We start from the raw sequence: 11,974 nt of genomic DNA on the forward strand, positions 1-11,974 counted from the left end.
GAAACTCTGCTTTTTATTAAGAACGTAGTTTAATTAAAACTTGTTATTGAAATTTTACAGCACGCTCGGTTTTTCTCGCTTACGGCTTACTTAACTTATTCATGGATACCAACCTAACAATAATACTTTAAAAGTCCCTAGAATTAGTTACATTACATTTTATATCTAACACGCCGCCTCAACTAATAATTTTTCAAAATAGTTTTTCTTAAAGTAATGAACTTTTGTTTACCTAACGGTTTTGTTAATAAATCAGATACATTTTTATCGCTACTAACGTATTTTACAATTATTTCTTTTTTCTCACACAAATCCTTTATAAAATAAAATCGTATATCTATATGTTTACCTCGCTTAGAATTTTCAAAAGTGTTCATCATTGATATTGCACTAAGATTATCAATATTGAGTACAACCGGTACAATATCTATAGTGTCCTTTCCCACAAATTCTGATAGAATTCCCTTTAAGTTTATAAGTTCTTGTGCTGCCGCACTTGCCGCGATATATTCGGCCTCCATTGAGGACAAGGCAACACAATTTTGCTTCTTAGAATGCCAGGCTATTGGATTACCTGAATGATAACAATAAATCCACTTACACTTCTTCTTGTTTTCTTGTCTCCAGCCCAATCTGCATCGCTATAAGCTTCTATTTGATTAGTTCCCTTTTTAAACTCTATTCCAAAATCTTTTGTATTGCTTAGGTAACGTAATACCCTTTTTCCAGCTTGCCAAAGCTTACCTGTCGGTTTATCTAGATAACGACTTAAATATGAAGCTGCATAAGATAAATCAGGTCTTGTTCCCAGTAAACAAATTTGCGTTTCAGAAACATTTCTGATACATATTATTGAAACATGAAATGTTTCTTCGACATATTTCTGAAACATAGTTGAAACGTGTCTGAAACTGCTAATGTCCGGCCCTTTTTATGTTTCATTGAAACATTTCTATTGAAATGTTTCTGCAACATACAGTTGACAATTACGGTACATTACTAAAATGTTTCATTAACGGTTTTGAATTATTTCTGTTTACGTTTACATTACATTACTAGTATGTATCATAAACATTTAAATGTAATTTCTGAAAGGTTTCGTTGACGTTTCAGAAAACCTGAAGACATAATTTTGTTGGCGTTTAGCATCTGCATTCCAGACAATATGCTCATACATGCTTCCTCAGAAGATAGCATATGCTGAGGAAGCATTTCTGACCATACCACTCGGGGCGCAGACAGTGGATGCTGCAACAAAATCATACCTTAAGGTAGAAAAACTAATAATAGAAGTACTATACTTGTTACTTACGCCTACTGTACCAAATTTCAAAATTATCCATCAATAATTTCTACGATTCTGTTTTCTCATTGATTAGGACAAATAAAGTAAGTATAAGAGTAGGTATGCATTAAATATAGTTAGTATATATTTATACAAAATATATTAAACTGGTAACTAAAATAAAATTCTTATTTGTAAACAAATTAAACATAAACATTCTAATAATAATTTATGTAGGTCATTTAAATATAAAGTTAAATTTAAGCCATGTTAGTGGTATTTTTGATTTTTTTATCTCTGTTTATGTTTGAATAACCTAAAGAAATTTTTCTTCTCAGACGAGATTGTTTCAATTAAAACACATACATTAGTGATGTTTAACTATGAAAAACTATCAGTATTACAAAATAACAGACCAAAAACAGTTACATGACAATTTGCATGTCAGATAATACAATAAAACAAGTAATGTACCACAAAAGATGTACAGTAAAGCTTCGCTAATCCGAATCAATTAAAACCAGCTCAATTCAGATTATGGAAGCATGCGGATTATTGAAGTCTTATTTAAATACTATCAAAAAAGTCTTATAAATACTTATTTATAGATTTATTGTACTAGATAATATATGCAATACATGTTTTATACAGTTTATTTAAAAAAAATCAAACAACTTTGTTTGTCGCATGCAGTCTTGTTTAAATTTCATGGCGCGTTGCCGTAGAATTCTAAGGGTTGTTACGATGTTTAAATCGACTGCATTCTCCTCCGCCCATTGAATACATGTACTGAAGCTTTTAATAGCATTCTCATGTTTTACTTTTAATTGCTATTAAATTAGCCGATAGTTTGTCCCAAGCATTGGCAAGCATGAACACAGCATCCTTAATAGAAATATTCTTCAGTGCTTTGGAAATATCGTCTTCCTCTATAGATAAAACATGTTCTAAGAGACTTTTCCGGTAATACACTTTCGTTAAACGAATTGCATTTTGATCCATAGGTTGGATAAGTGGAGTACAATTGGGTTGGTATAACGTAAACAAGTAACTATAAACTATAAAACTAAACGTGTTCCAACTTGTTTAAACGGCCACACAAAAAGACCGTTAATTCCGATTAGCGAATCTTCTAGCAATTCGGATTGCAAGGGACATAATGCAAATTTCACGTTTTCTAATTTTGTTCGGATTACAAGGGAATTCGGATTTGGGGGTGTTCGAATTAGCGGAGCTTTACTGTACTACAATTGTGGAATTGTTTTTTTTTTGTTTTTCTTATTTTGTAATACTGACACTTTTTTCTTGATAAAACGAATATTACAACATGTGGTCTTCTTTTGCTATAAGATTTTTTTTGAATCAATAGGTATTCTTTACTTGTAGTCATATTATTATGTGTTTTAATTGAAACATAGTCTTTAATTTGAGACGAAAATTTTTTTATGATTGTTCAAGATTAAGAAATTTTACTAAAATTTGGATAACTTACATAAAAGTACAAAACTACATAAAATATACATACAGGCTGGTCCATTTAGTGAGACAAGCGATTATCTCGAAAACGGTTCATTTTACATAAAAATAAACCAAATGAAAGTTGTTGGAAAAAATGTGCTGGACACCCAACATTTTGCAGCCACATATTTTGTCTTTCTTCCCTGCTCAAATCTACAAGTCACGTTGGTAAGACGTCATCTAAAAAATTTTGGTACTTCTCCCCATTCAGCATACCACCAATAAAGTATAGACCGATCAATTTATCACCAATTATACCACACCAAACATTAACCGACCAAGGTCGTTGATGTTCTACTTCACGGAACCATCTCGGATTTTCAACGCTCCAATAATGCATGTTATGTCTGCTGTCTTGTCCTTTGTTTGTAAAAGTAGACTCATCCGAGAATAGCACGTTACCTAAGAAATTGACGTCCATCCGCATTCATTCTTGTGCCCATTGACAAAATATTAATCGATTTTCAAAATCAGCTCCATAAAGCTGTTGATGCAATGAAATGTGGTATGGGTGATATTACTGATACTTGTTGCGCTCTAATATTCTTAAAATGCTGATCTTCGATATTCCGGCGTCAATTATAAGTAGTAAAGTGCTAACTTGAGGATTTACCTCAACGCTAGCTTACACCGCAATTTCCTTTTCTTCCGTAGTTACAGTTGCTCGCCGAGTTCTTTTTCTTGATTCCACATTTCCAGTGTTAGTAAAATCATTCACAACTCTGTAAAAGGTACTTCTCGAAGGCGTATTTCGATCAGGAAAACGTTCTTGATACAAAGCTATACTATCAGCAACATTTCTGCCACTTCCTCCATAAATAAAAATCACTTCGAATTTTTCTGCCACACTTTGCCTTAATGTAAAACGATGGAGAGAATTCAGAATTGTTGTCAAATAGTTTTTATGCAAATTTAGTGTTACCTGTTACATTTTAAAACAATTCAATCAATAAAGTCTCTGAAAGCGATATTCTGAAAATGCCGACATATGCAGTTCCACGAACTCTTGTTTTTTATGCGTTAATCTATTATCAAATTGACAAAGGCGGAGAAATGTCGGAACCTTTTAGACCTCTTTCCAAAGGTATTGAGCCAAAGTTGTTGAGCATTCTTAAATAGTATTCTAAGAATTAAGAACTAAAAACAATGTATCGAAGCGGGTAGGAAAATGTTAAAAATTTATAAATTTTATTTGTTCTTGCTAGATTATAAACGTTAGTTAATTGTTTCTGAAGAAGTTTCAATTTTTTTCAAAAGATGTTTTGCCTTTGTACTGGCAAAATCCAACAGTACTTTTTTTTAATTTACAGATTCAGATTCTACAATAAAATATATAGGTGTCATTTAAAAAATTGGTCGTGACTTTCATATAACCTTGAAAATAAGGTCAAGGTCAAAAAATGTTATCGTCATATGGTTTCCCCCTTCGTACAGAACTTTCATTTGGTTCATTTTTATGTAAAATAAACCGTTTTCGAGATAATCGCTTGTCTCACATTAAATGGTCCACCTGTATATGCAGAAATGGCATCACAAAATTTTTAAATTTGTTTCATATTTGAGCTGCGATTCTTGCACTACGTTTTCAGTATTGCGACGAGTAGACGAAAGAAAGAATACTAAAAGAAAATAACAATATTCTTTATTATTATCGTGTCTCATCTGCGGTTTCCTTATTTCGCCTATTATAACGTAAATTCGCTTGTCGTAACCATTTGCTTACTACCAGTTCATATTCTTTATCAGTTAAATGGAAGCTCTTCCTAACTGCCACTAAAATATATGAAAACGTAAAATTCTTTCTTTAATAGTGTTCACCAGCCGTATTTTTATTAACTAAATCTAGTGGTGATATATAAAAAAACTTATACAAAACTTACCTGCGCCATTCTAAACCAATATTCGAACTGAGAACCCTGAGAACAGAACACTAGAACAAGATTGAACAAGATGTGACAAGACGCTAACGCGTCACCGCGGCTTGGCACATGCGCATACGTTCACAGGCGCTGATGAAGATATTTCAGACACATTTGTAGCGAAATGTTTCAAATGAAATGTTTCTGCTACATATTTTAATGATATTTCATAAATATTTCTACTGAAATGTATTTGATACATATCTTTAGATACCTTTCGTAAAAATCGTATCTGTCACGTATATGAAACGTAGTTCTAAGATGTTTCATTTAATTCACTGTACGTTAAAATTGAAATGTTCCACAGATGTTTCTTGTTTACTGGGTTGTTACCGCAATATACATTATGCTACATATTAAACGACGATATGGAACATGTTTATCTACTAAATCATCTTCGTAAGTAAAGTTCTGTTCCATTGGTGTAGAAATTGTTCTAGAATTTTCCATATTAAATTCTTTCAACAATCGGTTTATTGCCTTTGATTGATTTACTTTAAGTCCACTTTCCGTCTCTTTAATGTCCATTCCCAAAAACGATATTTTATCCTTAAATACTTTAACATTTAATTCCATTTGTAAAGTTACTATTAATTTTTCTATTTCTTCTCCTTCCCCAGTAATGAGTCCGTCATCAACAAATAATACCAGGTATACTCCTTTCTTACAATATAGACAAAAATCATGATTAGATCGATAGAATCCCAATTTTGTCATAATCTCTGTAAATTTGTGATTCCACACTCTATTTAATCTACCTATTTTCTTACTTGAATTTACGCCCTCTGGTAAGTATATATACACTTCTTTTTCTAAACTGCTGTTTAAAAACGCCGTTGGAATATCTATCTGTCGTAAAGTCCAATCATTATGTTTTGATATAGATAGAAATAATCACATGACATTTCCATCATTCCTGTGTTTTTAAAATTGTATCAAAAACCATAAAAAGACGTTAATTGAACCTAAGAACTCACTTCTGAAAAATGGTTTCAATTGATTTACACGTTTTCGAGTTATAAAAAATAAAAGAATTTTTTTTGCTAATTTTGAAGTCCTCTAGCGGCGAAACGAAGCAACTTTGGATATAGATAACTTAACTTAAATCGACTTATTTTGAACACCTGTATGTCTCTGATTTCACGTATTTCGGTTACTTTTGTAGTGATTTTTAACAACTGCTAATATAAAGTTTTAGTGTGAAACTTATATAACGTCATATCTTCCCGAAAAGGTTGTTCAATGGAGAACTTAATTCATGTATCAATAAATAATTTCATCGTTGTATTTTAACAATAAACGCGGGATTATCCGATGCCATCAATTTCGAGATTTATTTAACTTTAGCTAGAGTTTTAGCAGTTAGCGATGTTTAGCGATGGTCTAAAATATATATAATTTTAAAGACTATTTATTTCTTTAAAACATATAAAAAACATTAGCTGCCAACATACACTTAGTCACGAAAGTCTTCGTACAGGCTAGAAATTCGTATTTATGAACAAAATAATTATTTATTTATAACTGTTATGAAACATTTTACATATTTTCAACGATTAATAATGATTTAAAATTAAAATATATGCTTCTAGTAAGAATTAAAAAAGGTAACGAAGATAAATTACCTTTTCTGATCACACGAAAGTGTTCGTACAACGAATTATTAACAAAATAACTGAAGAAAAATCCTATTCAATAAATAACTAGTATCTAAAACAGTTTTTGCATCGACGATACTAAGTTTCTAGTAACATCGGGCGTAATATTCTCCCATTGTTTCAAAATCGCTTCTTTAAGGGAGGCTTTGCCCATTATCCTATTTTTTCTCACTCTTCTTTCAATTTCCTTCCATAAATGTTCTATGGGATTTAGGTCAGGGGACTGAGGTGGGAAATTTAATTGCTTTGGAACATTATACAACAGCCATTCCTTAACTATCTTCGTTGAATGTTTAGGATCATTATCCTGCTGAAATATCCATATCCTTCCCAAATTTAGTTTATCAACGCTGGCACGCAAATTTTAGTTCAATATGTTAAGATAATAAAAGCGGTCCATAATTCCATCAATAAAAACCAAATACCCTACCCCAGCCGCCGCAATGCATCCCCAAACCATAATTGATCCACCACCGTTTTTTACCGTAGGTAAGAGATGCTCGAGTTTGAACTCAGTATTCGGTTTTCTCCATACTTTACCCCGTCCATCCGATCCAAAAATATTAAATTTAGATTCATCACTAAATAATACGGTGTTCCAAAATTCCACAGGTTTGTCAATATGTTCTTGAGCAAATTCCACGCGTTTCTTCTGGTTTATTGGAGTGATAAACGGCTTTTTCCGCATTTGTCTTCCATTAAAACCTTGCTTCCGTAACAGCCAACGAATACATTCTGCGTGGATATCCTTTCCTATATTTCTTTCGACACCTCTGCTGCCAATATTGGACCACTCAAAGTTGGTTCTTTTAATACTTTACGAATAATATTTCGTTTGTCTCGTGAGTTTAACTTCGAAGGGCGACCTGCCCGAGGTTTATTGCTCACATTATTATTAGTTTTGAAGTTTTTTATGATATATGTATTGCACTGTAGATCGTGGTTTGTAAATTGATGTTGTAAATGTGATGCAATTGTCGCACTGAACATGTCTTAACAAGTCAAAGTTTACGATATACCAAAGTTAAACGAAGTGAACCGAAAGTTAACAATCGGCAAATCATCATAATGAAGTAAGATCAGTGTCGTATCAGTGTACGAACATTTTCATGACATCAAAAAACGATATTTTTTTAACTTATATATTTATTTAAATAGAATATACTTATTTTATCCATAAAACGTTATTAACTGTTTTGTATTATACATTTCGATAACGAAAGATCGCATATACAGTGTGTATATTCAGGGATTACGGTCAATGGGAGAAAGTGATGAAGCAAATTTAGTGGAGACTATAAGAGATTTGAAGCGTGATGAAAAGAAAGCAATTTTAAAACAGATCCACCATAATAAATCACAACCATTGACTGCAGATGAAGCATTAAGCGTTTACATTGATTTAGATTTGACTGAAGCACAATATTTTATACCTTAAAAATCTAACCAATGAGAAAAGCTGCTTTTTATTACCATCTTATCACAACATCCAGGAAAGTAAAAAAAGCTGTTATCCACCTGTTTCTAGCATAGAAATCAGCAATACATATGCAAAGGTAACATCTTTACAAGATTTATTAAATCACACGATTAATAGATTTTATTAATTGAGTCAGTATATAACACTGGATTACAAAAGTTAGTTTTATACAGTGCGTTTCAAAAGTAACGGATAAATTCGATAAAATCATTACGAACAATTTATGGAAAGATCGCTGAAACGGGTCTAAAGATTTCAATTTTTTGCAATTTTTTGGTGTATATTTTAAATTGTTTCCGCCATTTTTAACCGAGTTATGACGTCATCGAAGTTTTTTTTAAATGGAACACCCCATTTTTTATATCGGAATTTGAAAGAGAATTTTTTTCTGAATTATGTACAATAAATAGTAATATCGGTTACATAAGAAAATTTTCGAGAAAAATTAATTTAAAGATTCATTATTTCCCATTTATTTGATATAAAAAATAGTAGTAGCAGTGCGTAACCATGACAACCAAATGTTTTGATTTAAAATTTTCAAGTGTCAAAATTCGATTTGAAACAGTGTATTGTGCGTTAATGAGATTATTTTGAGTAATATTCTGGAGTTTCTTGTGTTGTTATGTTATTGTTGTTATTCATTGTTATTCGTCGTTATTTGTTGCTATTCAACGCTATTCGTTGTTACTTTTTTGTTGTTATTTGATTTTATTGTTTATCTATTATTGGTTATTTTTTATTTATTGACTGTTCGATAAGTAAGAAATTAATAATGACGCTTACTGAAACTGAAAGAATCGAGATTCTTATCATGATTGGTTTCAGAAATAGAGTCCGAACGTTGTTTAACGAAAAACATCCAAACCGTACTCCAATATCACTATCGACAATAACTCGAATTGAGAATAAATTTCGCGAACTTGGTCATGTACGAGATAAACCTAAGACCGGACGTCCGTTGGCCTTAAATGAAGACCGTCAATTGGATGTCCTGTTAAGTGTAGAGGAAAATCCGCATTCAAACATCTCCAATATTGCTGCAAATTTAAATACATCTAGAAGCACAATATCAAGATTTCTTAAGAAAAAAAATATCACCCCTACAAAGTACAGGGTGGTTCAAATTCGATGTCCGAATAGGCTAACTCGGAAACTATAGAGTTAGAAAAAAAGTAGCTTAGATGTCATGATCTCGTTTTTCGACAAACTGCTAATGCCGAAAACCTCAAAGCGCTATCGTTTTTTGTTTCCCCCCTAAAGGCCAAAACTGAAAATATCGTAAAACCAAGAAGTGTAATTATCTTGGTTATTATTATAGGTGGAGCATTATAACTGAGACATTATATGGACACTTTTTTACAGAGAATTTGATGACGTGGTCAAAGAAATTTTGTCGATTTTAGATTTTGAGATATTATGACAATTTTCGTTTTTTTAAATGGAAACAACTACTAATTATGCGCTTATTAAATTCGCCATTTTTTTCTGATTACAAAAATATAGGGTTTAACAAGTCTATTTCTTATTGTTTTAGAATAATGCTAAAAATAAACTTTTTTTTTTAATGTTGTCAAAAAAATTAAATTTACAGTTTCCTGTAAATTATAACTAAAAATTAAAAAAATATATTTCTGATATTTGAAACAAATACATTTCTTGAACTATTTAATTTACATTTGTTTTACACAAAAGTTGGAATAGACTACATCATTTAACATTTTTTATTAATATTTAATATTATTAAATGACTAAAATGACTTAAAAAATTATTGATAGATGACGAATGAATTTTTAGTTATAGTACCGTAATTTACAGGAAACTGTAAATTTTATTTCTTTGGCGACACTAAAAAAAAAAAGGCGATTTGTTGTAGCAACATTTGTTTGTATTAAAAAATTTTCTGAAGTGTCAAATTAAAAATCCTGTTTTTTAAGACGGATTACGATAATTACGAAAAGTTTAACATGTTAGAAAATAAAGTAAATTTTATATAAATTTTTAGTAGAATAATTTTTAGTTATAGTACCGTAATTTACAGGAAACTGTAAATTTTATTTCTTTGACGACACTAAAAAAAAAAGTAATAATATTATTATATTATTAATATAATATTATTATTATTATTATATTGTAATTTGAGAGAGGGTGTTGAATGTAATAGTTTTTATGTTGGTTAAGTTGGGTGTGACACGGAGTTATAAGTAGTGATGTTACGGATGTGAGTTTAGCGGATGCGGAGTCGGATATTTTAATTTTAATTTTGCGGATGCAGATTTTTGGATGCGATTTTAACGGATGCGGAGTTATTGAAAAAAGTTACGTACTAAAATTTTGATGAAAATAATATTTCTATTGTAATTAATAGTAATTAGTAAATTATTAATTGGTAATCAGCAGGGCACGGAACTTTTGTAACAAAACGATACGATTTTCCCCCTCCACTCGTTCTCAGCGGCGTTCGTTGAGAAAATCTTGATTAAAAGAACAGCATACTGTTCAGTGGGAAATTAAAATTTCAAGTTAGAAAAAAATTGTGTTAACAAAAATTGTTCCTGAAACAATTCTAAACAAATTTTATCAAAAATTTTTTTTGATTTAATCAATAATTAAGGAGATAACCTCAAAATAATAATATTATAATTAAAATTTCAAGATAGCAAAAAATTTTATTAACAAACACTGTTCCTGAAGTAATTCTAAACAAATTCTGTTAACAACATTTTTTGATTACATCAACAATAAGGATATAACCTCAAAAATCTTAATTTTTGTAGCATACTGTTCAGTGGGAAATTAAAATTTCAAGTTAAAAAAAAAATAGTGTTAACAAAAATTGTTTCTGAAACAATTCTAAACAAACTTTATCAACAATTTTTTTTGATTTAATCAATAATTAAGGAGATACCCTCAAAATAATAATATTTCCGTTTTTATACATAATTACACTTAGATGTTTAATTAATAGCGATGTAAACATTTTTTATTAAGATAATTGATTCAAAATCGAAATTGAAACAAATTTTATTTAAAACATTTTTTGATAAAAACAATAATTATCGAGATAATTAATTTTGATAGTATACTATTCAGAGGGAAATTAAAATTTCAAGATAGCAAAAAATTTTATTAACAAACACTGTTCCTGAAGTAATTCTAAACAAATTTTGTTAACAACATTTCTTGATTAAATCAACAATAAGGATATCACCTCAAAAATATTAATTTTTGTAGCATACTGTTCAGTGGGAAATTAAAATTTCAGGTTAGAAAAAAATTGTGTTAACAAAAATTGTTCCTGAAACAATTTTAAACAAACTTTATCAACATTTTTTTTTGATTTAATCAATAATTAAGGAGATAACCTCAAAATAATAATATTTTCGTTTTTATACATAATTACACTTAGATGTTTAATTAATAGAGATGTAAACATTTTTTATTAAGATAATTGATTCAAAATCGAAATTGAAACAAATTTTATTTAAAACATTTTTTGATAAAAACAATAATTATCGAGATAATTAATTTTGATAGTATACTATTCAGAGGGAAATTAAAATTTCAAGATAGCAAAAAATTTTATTGACAAACACTGTTCCTGAAGTAATTCTAAACAAATTTTGTTAACAACATTTCTTGATTAAATCAACAATAAGGATATCACCTCAAAAATATTAATTTTTGTAGCATACTGTTCAGTGGGAAATTAAAATTTCAAGTTAGAAAAAAATTGTGTTAACAAAAATTGTTCCTGAAACAATTCTAAACAAACTTTGTCAATAATTCTTTTTGATTAAATCAATAATTAAGGAGATAACCTCATAATAATAATTTTTCCCTTTTCACACATATAAACATAATTACACTTAGATGTTTAATTAATAGAGATGTAAACATTTTTTATTAAGATAATTGATTCAAAATCGAAATTGAAACAAATTTTATTTAAAACATTTTTTGTTAAAAACAATAATTATCGAGATAATTAATTTTGATAGTATACTATTCAGAGGGAAATTAAAATTTCAAGATAGCAAAAAATTTTATTAACAAACACTGTTCCTGAAGTAATTCTAAACAAATTTTGTTAACAACATTTTTTGATTACAT

This window comes from Onthophagus taurus, chromosome 5 (assembly GCF_036711975.1).
Source record: "Onthophagus taurus isolate NC chromosome 5, IU_Otau_3.0, whole genome shotgun sequence".
Classification (NCBI taxonomy): Eukaryota; Metazoa; Arthropoda; class Insecta; order Coleoptera; family Scarabaeidae; genus Onthophagus; species Onthophagus taurus.